Source organism: Topomyia yanbarensis, chromosome 3, assembly GCF_030247195.1.
Source record: "Topomyia yanbarensis strain Yona2022 chromosome 3, ASM3024719v1, whole genome shotgun sequence".
Taxonomy (NCBI): Eukaryota; Metazoa; Arthropoda; class Insecta; order Diptera; family Culicidae; genus Topomyia; species Topomyia yanbarensis.
This window is the reverse complement of record NC_080672.1, coordinates 149,377,018-149,386,575: the sequence shown is the minus strand read 5'-3', so window position 1 is coordinate 149,386,575 and position 9,558 is coordinate 149,377,018.

Here is a 9,558-nt window from a genome sequence, read left to right as displayed (position 1 = left end):
TGTTGGGCTGAATCATCTGAGGAACCACCATCCAAAAAACTGATAAATGCATATCGATGTTTGAATATCCACGATTTCCCTAAATTTATAATGCATCGTGAACACAAGTTCAATTTTTTTCCCCTCAAACGTCAGCAGAATCAAATAAGCGGTACCTGTTGCCTAATGTCCGCTCCACAAGCCATATGTTCTTAACAGACGTAGCGAAAGATGCTGCAAACCGCTAATAGGGCCAGAAGAATTTTATATTCAGATTCAGCATTACACAATGAATCTGAATGATTCAACAGCTTGTATGTTCTTGAACCAATTCCATCAAATAATCAACCAAGTAAAGAGGAATCACTATTCAAGAGAGAAGAGAATACTGATATCCTCTCTCTCAATGATACTCACAACTGTTCATCATTATAATAATTATAATGATACGTGCTTATGCAAGCGTGTGTGGATATATTCGTTCCTGTTTCTGTTTCCTCGTGTTGTTGCTTCGGTATCCATAGCGGCAATTCATTCGGTTGGGGTGAAGGCAAGCGTTTTACTGAACTGTATTGTGGTTCGTTCGGATTGAATTTGAATGAATGGTGAAAGCTCTGAAGCTGAGACAAGCTTTTCAAGCTTTAGCTCAGGTAGGCTTTTTAAGTTTTGTGCTAGGCTGAAACGTCATGTCCAGACTGAAACTGACAGCTTCAAACCAACAACGTTGGATTATTGTTTTCAACAAAAATTTAGTTCGCCCAAATATTAACTAGACGAAACCAAAAACTCAACTAATTTTTCAGTTGAAATTGTGATGGATCGGTTTTCCGTGGAGGTACTATCGAGAGATTAAAAAAGGCATCGGATAGTACAATTGAGAAACTCGAGTGTATTAAGTTTTGTTTGTCGTACTCTGGAGCAGAGTGAATAAAGCGAAAACTCAATAATTAGAGATATAACGGGTGTTCAATAAAAAATGAGAATGATTTCAATACCTCTCTGTAATTAAAGAAAAGAGCGTAAATTCTTTTCTCTCCAAGAGAATTGCTCTCGGGACTCCCTATAAATAGGAGACATGTTTATTTTCGCTCGGGTGCTGTCAGTTCAATCGAAGATGGCATCGAAACAGCAAGTACTCCGCGAGCATGTTGTGCGGTTTTACGAGACACTTGGCCATCGTGGAAAAAAGTTTACGGTAGACACCTTTCGAGACGAAAGCGTGCCCATAAGTACAGTTTTCCAGATCCTGGCATCCCTGAGCGTGGATCGGAAGGCCGGTAGCGGCCGTCAGCAAAGATAATGATGAAGAAGAAGAAGGAAGCGTTGAAAAAGCTGTTCGACAAGGACGAAACGAGTTTGTGTGATGCCGCCCATGATTCACCGAGCCCTCAAGATGGAGGACATAATCTGTCGGAAGAAGGCTTGGTCCCCCGATGAAACGGACGAGCAAATAGCGATCGTAAAATCGCAGTGCCGGTGGATGACGAACAACTACCGCGAGACCTCGTTCGTGCTGCTCTCGAACACCCACATTCCAGGAAATGACAGCTACTATTCCAGTGACAAGTCGGCCACACACCCCGAAGTAAAATATAAGTTTAAGCATTAATTTAAAAGAAATGTTATGCTGTACATCGCCATATCGGACAGAGGGATTTCAAAACCGTGGTTCAAGACGAGCGGTCTGGTCAATCAACAAGTGTACCAGGAGGAGTGTCTTGAGAAAATTCTTCTGCCTTTCTTAAAGGAGCATCATACGGTTGGGAAGTACGTCTTCTGGCCGGACAAGACGTCTTTCCATTACACCAAGAAGACGCTGAGCAGAAAAAGATACCGTACGTGCCGAAAGAAAGAAACCCGACTAACTTGCCCCAGTCCTATTGGTGTTTTTTGGCTCGCTCAGTGCTTTGGTGTATAAAAATAATTGGCGAGTCAAGGATGCCAAGCGGTTGACCACCAGGATCCGGAATTGTATCCGGAAGGAGGACGTCAGCACCGTCCAGTGCTCTTGTGAGAGCATCGCGACTAAGTTGCGTTGTACGGCTGACCAGGGCCCCTTCTCTAATATTCATTGACGTTTTTTTTGAAGAATAAGCATTATGTTTTTAATAAAGAATTCTGAATTCGATGAAGAATTTTTTTTTGTTTTTCAACTGCATGACTGAAAAAACTCCCATTTCTATTGAACACCTGTTATTAGGCTTACAGGAGAAATAGGACAAATCAAGCTTTTGCCCCAACTTCTCTGGACACCAGGACAGTCAGTGAAAAACCAGGACATGTCCTGGGAAATTAGGGCGTATGGTCACCCTATGCGTGTTGGACTTTACCAAATTGACAAAAGCAAGCTGTTGCCATTTTTAACCCTTTAATGCATGCTGTTCCCAATTGGCAACATACCTAATTTTATGATATGAAGCCTCAACAAAGAGGTATAGATTACATGCATCCACAAAAATGAGCACCAAAGAAATGTGAAAATCATGCATTTAAAGGTCAATTAAGTTTGGTAATACAAAGCTACATACGGGATTAAATATAATATGTAAATACCTATTTTATGTAACTAGGATAATGAGCCTATTTTGAACCCATTAGGGAGAGTGCCGCACTATTTTGAACAACGTTTAAATGAACCTATATTATCTATAACTTTTCTCGTAATAAAAGATCAGTCTACTGTTTCTTATACATTCATAAACATGTATACGTCACGTGATTTGTAAAACGAATCGTCCTACTTTTTTCACCTGATCAAAACAAACATCACAAACTCGAAAGCACTTCATCAGCTGTTATAAATATATATATATATATATATATATATATATATATATATATATATATATATATATATATATATATATATATATATATATATATATATATATATATATATATATATATATATATATATATATATATATATATATATATATATATATATATATATATATATATATATATATATATATATATATATATATATATATATATATATATATATATATATATATATATATATATATATATATATATATATATATATATATATATATATATATATATATATATATATATATATATATATATATATATATATACGTTCTGAAATAACTGAAATGTCGAGTTGAAATGTTCAGCAGTCATGAAGATACTCTTGAGTACATATGTGTTTTTTAATTCATAAAGCAAAATCAGGAAAAAAAAAAGCTATTAACAACCAAAAGAGGAGGGAAAAATCGGCCAACCAGCCCCAGGGCTGGGGTAGGTTGGCCGCGTTTGGTAAAATAAGCAAAACACATCAAATGCATTACTGGAAAACGTTTATTAGTGAGAAAACATCATTTTGCAATACTGTGGTACAAAAACACTCCACTCTTTACTTTTTAGTCTTTTTGACTTTTTCAGGCTTAGTTTCGGTAGCTTTAGTGAACGTTTTTACAGTTCCCGCTGCCTTCTGTTCTTCCGTCAGTGAACACTTTCGTTTGCTTTCATTTTTCGCCTCCTCCTGTTTTTATTAGAAAATTGGTCAAAATTTAAGTCGATCAGAGTTTGCAACCTTGACGCTTCTTTGAATCAGTTTGTGAATCCGCCTTGGGGAGAGGTCTGGCGTTTTGATCTGTTACAAATCCTGCCAGGAACTCCTCAGGAGGAAAATTTTTAGGATTGAAGGGGCAATATTCAACATTGAATGATTCTTATCTCTTATTTGTATGTGTTAATAATTAGATTTATTTTTATTACTTATTTTTCATGCATATATTCCCTTATGATCATCATAGCTTAGTACCCAATTTCATTCAGTAAAAAGGTTAGAATTTCTCGAATACCGAAGTGCACATTACTCTACGCTAAGCTTACAACTCGGCCAACCGTCCCCCCCACATAATTCTACCTCAATGCATATTTTCAAGAACAACCACGATTTACAAGAATTAAATAAGGTTATTATGTATTACGAATTAGACAAAGTCCATTTTCAAATCAAAATTTCAAACCCCCCCCACATTTTTTTTGAGATCTGCCCCTAAAAGTAAAAGTTAGAACCTAAGTAATGGGGAAACCCCTACTTACAGATGTAAAACTAATCATTACAAACTGGTAAGCCTACGCATGGTTATTTCGTACGAGCGCAATTCTGGGAGCTCTTCTTCTAGCAGCGGTACAGTGGTTTTTCTTGCGCAAAATCATGCGATCTATTAATTACGCCTAAATCATTAGATTTGGGTTAACGGGGTCTTGGGAAGAATTTGTGAGCATTACAAGCCCTTTCATATAGTCTTGTTATTTTGATGATTAATCTCTCTAAAAGTGGGATATATACCAAGTGCATGTATTACAATTATGTTTTCGGCAAAGTTGTGGAGCAAGCTTTTGCCAACAACTTTGCTGAAGATACAATGTCTTCATCTTTAATATCTTCAACATTATTGCTAGTTGTTTGTGTGTGATCCCTTTAAAGCATAAATATCATTCTGACAAGTTGTATATGTTCCGTAGAAAGGTCTGAATTATCTCGTGTATTTTCTATTTTGTTTTGCAATTTTTAATAATTTATTCTAAATGGTGATTGGTTGTTAGCGTTGAAACGGCCGTGTTTACGTCAATAGTTTCGGACTACTTATCAGAAACTGCAAGGTCTGTCATTTCCTGCTACGATTTTTGTGACTAATCCTCCTATAAGTTAGATTTTTCAACTAAATTCTTTTTCTGCTGAAAGAAATAAGCTAACGTCTTTGCAAAAGTTATGGAGTTATAGCTCGTTATTAGGGCATTTCATATTTTTTTTTTAATTCTCACCCCCCCCCCCCCCCCCCCCCACTCTCATATTGTGAAAAATGTCAAAGTAAGCTCAGATGTCAAATTTCACATCATTTGGACAATTCTAGACTCCCGCCCACATCGCTTAAAATTTTTGAAATTGGTACTATGGGAAAATATAGAGGAAAAAATATTAAATGTTATAACTTTTGCAGTAGCAATCAGAAAATTACAATTTATACCTATTTTTAAAGGAAATAAGCCTTCGGGTTTGTAGATTATTCATTTGAAGAATATTTCCTTATATTATGATTAATAAAAGGAATTTTATATATCAATTTTTTCCATTTTGTATTTGGACCAATAAGGACGGTTTGTAGATAACTAAGCTTGGTGGTACAGGACGAGAATCCTTTGAAACGATTCGAACCTTGCCGGCGATTCGCTACTGCTGCGTACACACAGACGAACATTCCCCTCACTCCGCTGTCAAATGAGCGCTATGTGACACAAGGCGATCGCTTTTATCAACTTCTTAGTGCAGATGGAAGACTATCCTTCTGTACGACGAATAAAAAGATTTTCATCATTCTTTTTGGTGTTTTTCGCTTAGTGGCAGGGTTGCCACATTCACTTATTTTCTTAAAGCTTTTGCAAAAGCCTTCGGGTTCGTAGAATATTTGTTTATATTATGATTCATTGGAATAACCAAGCGCAAACTTAATATAAGATAATAAAAGGAATTTTCTACTTGAATTCTTTTTCCATTATTTATTCGTCCTAATAAGGACTGTTTTCTTATAGATGTCTTGTGATACGGCACGAGAATCCTATGGAACGATTTAAAATTATGCCACATTTTTCGTGAAGCAGTTCGAAATCAGATTTTAGTTTTGCTTCTAGCCCCAGCCCCATATAGTAGAGTAAAGCATTTTCAATGTTAAAATAGTGCGACCCTCTACCTATGAACGACAAAATACGCTTGTTACCTTAGTTGCATAAAGTAGGTTTTTATATATTATATTTAATCCCGTATGTAGCTTTGCTCCAGCTTTTGAATAAACAAGAAAAGTATTTATCAAAGCGTTACTACCACCCGCGAATCAATCCTACCTTATTGCATAGCTGTAAACATTCTAAAATCAATCTTAATTTAAGATGGTTTCAGCTTTCTTTTATCAATTTGGCCAAGTTCAACATACATGTGAAACGTTTGATATACAAACCAATATCTACTGAGGCGTTCTCCAATAAACCATTTTTTGGATTCAAAACAAAACTACTGCCATTGCGGTGGGCACCATCTTCAAAGAAAGAGAAAATTCATATTTCATATTTATATACGAAACCGCCTGCCGGAAGAAAAATTAAGTTCACCATCAAATGTTATCGACCAAAAAATCTTTTCCGCTATCTACATCAATAAGTTAAGGGGAATCCTCTTTGGTACAACATTGAGAACGACCTCACTTCAGCAGCATGATCTTCCGAAATCTTCTCCTTCCGGGATTCGAGTAACTTTAATCCTTTTGCCTCTATGGTTATCTTCGAAAGGAAAAGAGATCACTAAATCCTTATCTCACCCCAATCTCCTTTCTACACAGTTAGTAAATGGTAAAGTGTACTTGTGACAAGAGCTGCGCGCCGGGGAAAATATTCATATTCTCCCGTTCTGGCCTTCCGGGCTCCGATGATTTTGTTGACGATGACAATAAAATAGTGAGACTATTTCCGGTCAATGGGTGGGTCAGTTGGAAAATATATACTTACGTGACACCAATGGCGATGATTTTGATCATACTAGGGATGGAGCATTCTTCGCTTGCGTGCGAGAGTCAAAAGGATAGAGGAAAACTGCATCAAGCTATTTTTATAAGACAACGAAGGCATCCAAGAAAGCAAAACATTCTTGAAAGCGCTTGCGAAGGAAAGCTAAATTCCATTCTACGGATGCATCGTTAGTAAATCGTGCCGAGCGGCGAATTATTTGCTTTGTTTATTGTCGCCTATCGTGTGTTGATTTTATTGGTGGAAAATTTCTGGGAGTTTTTCGCACTACTTCGCAATAGTGCTTTGTATACTGCCACAGAACAAAATATTTTGTAATTTTAAATTTATTTTCATGCACGTATTTGGAGCATGAATATAAATGTAAAATTAAGTTCCAGCACAAATACACACAACTTGTCGTGCTTTTTTCAGCGATATTTATTGTAATTTTACACGTTGATTGGGAATTACAGTTTCATTAAAAGGGAAACCAATGCGCTTGAATGTATTTTTAATCCCATATTGCTGTAAAATAAATGACGTGTAATATTACACGAACGAAACTTTAAAATCATATGCTTTCTGATGCTCTCATTGAGTGCGTCGAATTCAACTTAATTTTCAATCAAATTTTTGATTCCAGCTTTGTATGTTTACATTCGTATTGATTTACATGTCGTTTAATTTTCATTATTTTTTGGTGTGTGCATTATGTCGCTAATGCACTAAGTAATTTATTTATTATAATAATTCAATAAAGAAACTTTTTAGTTCAAGTTGCAAAATGTCTTTGTAATTCTAAAATGACAATTGCGATAGAATACATTTAACGTATTCAGCTCACAAGGTAAAATATTATTGCACTGTGAAGTCTCTTCCACTTAAAATTTTATTTATTCTGTTGTATCGGCTCTAGTAATCGAATTTGAAATTTTTCGATAAAGATTTGTTTGAAAAATGCACATGCAACTAAAATTCATCCGATTAACCAAACTGAGACACAATTGCACATCATCCATTAGAAAATCATTCAATAGCGGTGTTAACCTTCCGGCAGTCGCGCTAGTAAACAGAGTGCGCTCCACTCAGAAAATCAAGCGAAAGCGTCTTTGATCACCAGCGCCTACTCGTTCAGTGAGCCATACGCACGACTTCAAAACGGCTAGACACAAAGATCAACAGGGTATAACTTCTGAACGAATGATTATGGACAAACGGTTTTAACTTCGTTTTGTAGGTGAAGCCTAGTCCTATAGTCCTATACAATTTTTGCTTATAGTAACGTTACACGGGTTCGAAAACAGGCTAAATAAAATCAAAATCAGCCATAAGTCTTTACACAGCATTCACAGCTATTTAGTCTCTTCGAAAAAGTTGCGTATTTTGCAATGGTAAAAAATAACTTCGAACATTGTAAACGCGAAAAATCATAAACAAACAAGTTATAAGCAAAAACAAGAATTGAAGGAGTTCATCATAGAAAACATCTCATAACTCAATTACGGTGAGTGACAGAGACAATATGTCTTCTGCAAAATTTATAAAAATACTCTCCTCTACAACTTTGCTGAAGATTGTTCAGCGCTATCTCTTTCGGATCAAAAGTAAAATTTTCTATAGCCTACTATGATCAACTTTTTTTCAAAAATAATATTGCCAAAAGATGGCGCTTTCTACACACACAAACATTGAAGAGTATGTAAAAACACTAATATGAACAGTTTTAACTCCAATGAATTAAGTACCTCAAAACGCTGTTTTGAGCCACTTTGCAACGGTTTCCTTACAAACGAATGGCACGTAGGTCCATTTGGAAATAAAACTGAATAATAACCAGCAGAGCAATTATTAAAAAGTAGTTTACCGTTGCAATTATTTTGAGAATTATTCGAAGATTGGTGTTTAACGTTAAATAGCTTAGTATAAAGAACTTTGATCCATTTATTGTAAGTTTTTGTAAGTAGTGTACTAAACAGGGCATTGAAAAGGCAATTACGTTGCAGCAATAACGATGATACCAAGATCAGTTTCCACTCAAATTCCCAAATACTCGATCACCTTGGTGTCAAAAGAGAGCAAAATTCGTTGCTTGATTATGCGGTTAACCACTATTGCGATTCCTCCGCCTAATCCAACAATTCGATCAAATCAAAATGAATTACATGAGTTACTCTTCAATTTGATATTCGGTTTTAAAAAATTTTAGGTCGCAACCCAAGTAACAATTTTGGTTATATTGAAGTTTTTATAGCGGTCAATTCAACTAAATATAAAACCTTCCATGCATACCTCGTGGTTTTAATACCTTTCTAGAAGTTTCTATAAACCCATGTTGTGACTAGCTAGCCCAGTTTTATTGCTATCCGTAAAACCTGATATGCTAACTATCATAGGAGGGATCCTTAGGGTGACCATATCAACCGAGTAAAAAGCCAGAACGGTCACTTCTTAATCGATTGTGCCTTCTTCCCAGATTTTCGGCAGATAAAAAGTTCTAGGTTATGGCAGACTGATCTTCAGCAGCAAAACAGTTCAGAGGTCTGGTAGGCATAGCTCAGCTACAAAGTTGTTCATGCGAATTCGCTCAGCGAGATTTTTTTTGGGTTTTACACACACGCAGTTCTTGCCATCATCGAAGGTTACATGATGTTGCTGGGAAAATCAGCAATCATGAATTTAGCGGATGAGATGAAATATTTTGAAATCATCTGTGCGGGACCAGCGAGGAGTTATCGGTACTCAACACAGGTCATTGAAGTAAAGCAAAAACATAAACGGTCCCAAGTAGCTTCCCTACGCTATTCTTAATTTAAAAATTAGTCCCTGACAATCTCCGATGACAATTATTATATCGATCTGAGAGCTAGGATCGAAACAGCTGCAAAAACTACCATTTATTATAAATTTCTCCCTTTTATCGATTGTTATATGAAAAACAGCGGATAAGTTAATGTAAATAATATCAGTTCGAACACGACCTTCCATGCTCCCTGTTATGTAAGATTCGGCAGGTTAGGTTAGCGTCCAGGCGAGAAACCATTTCAA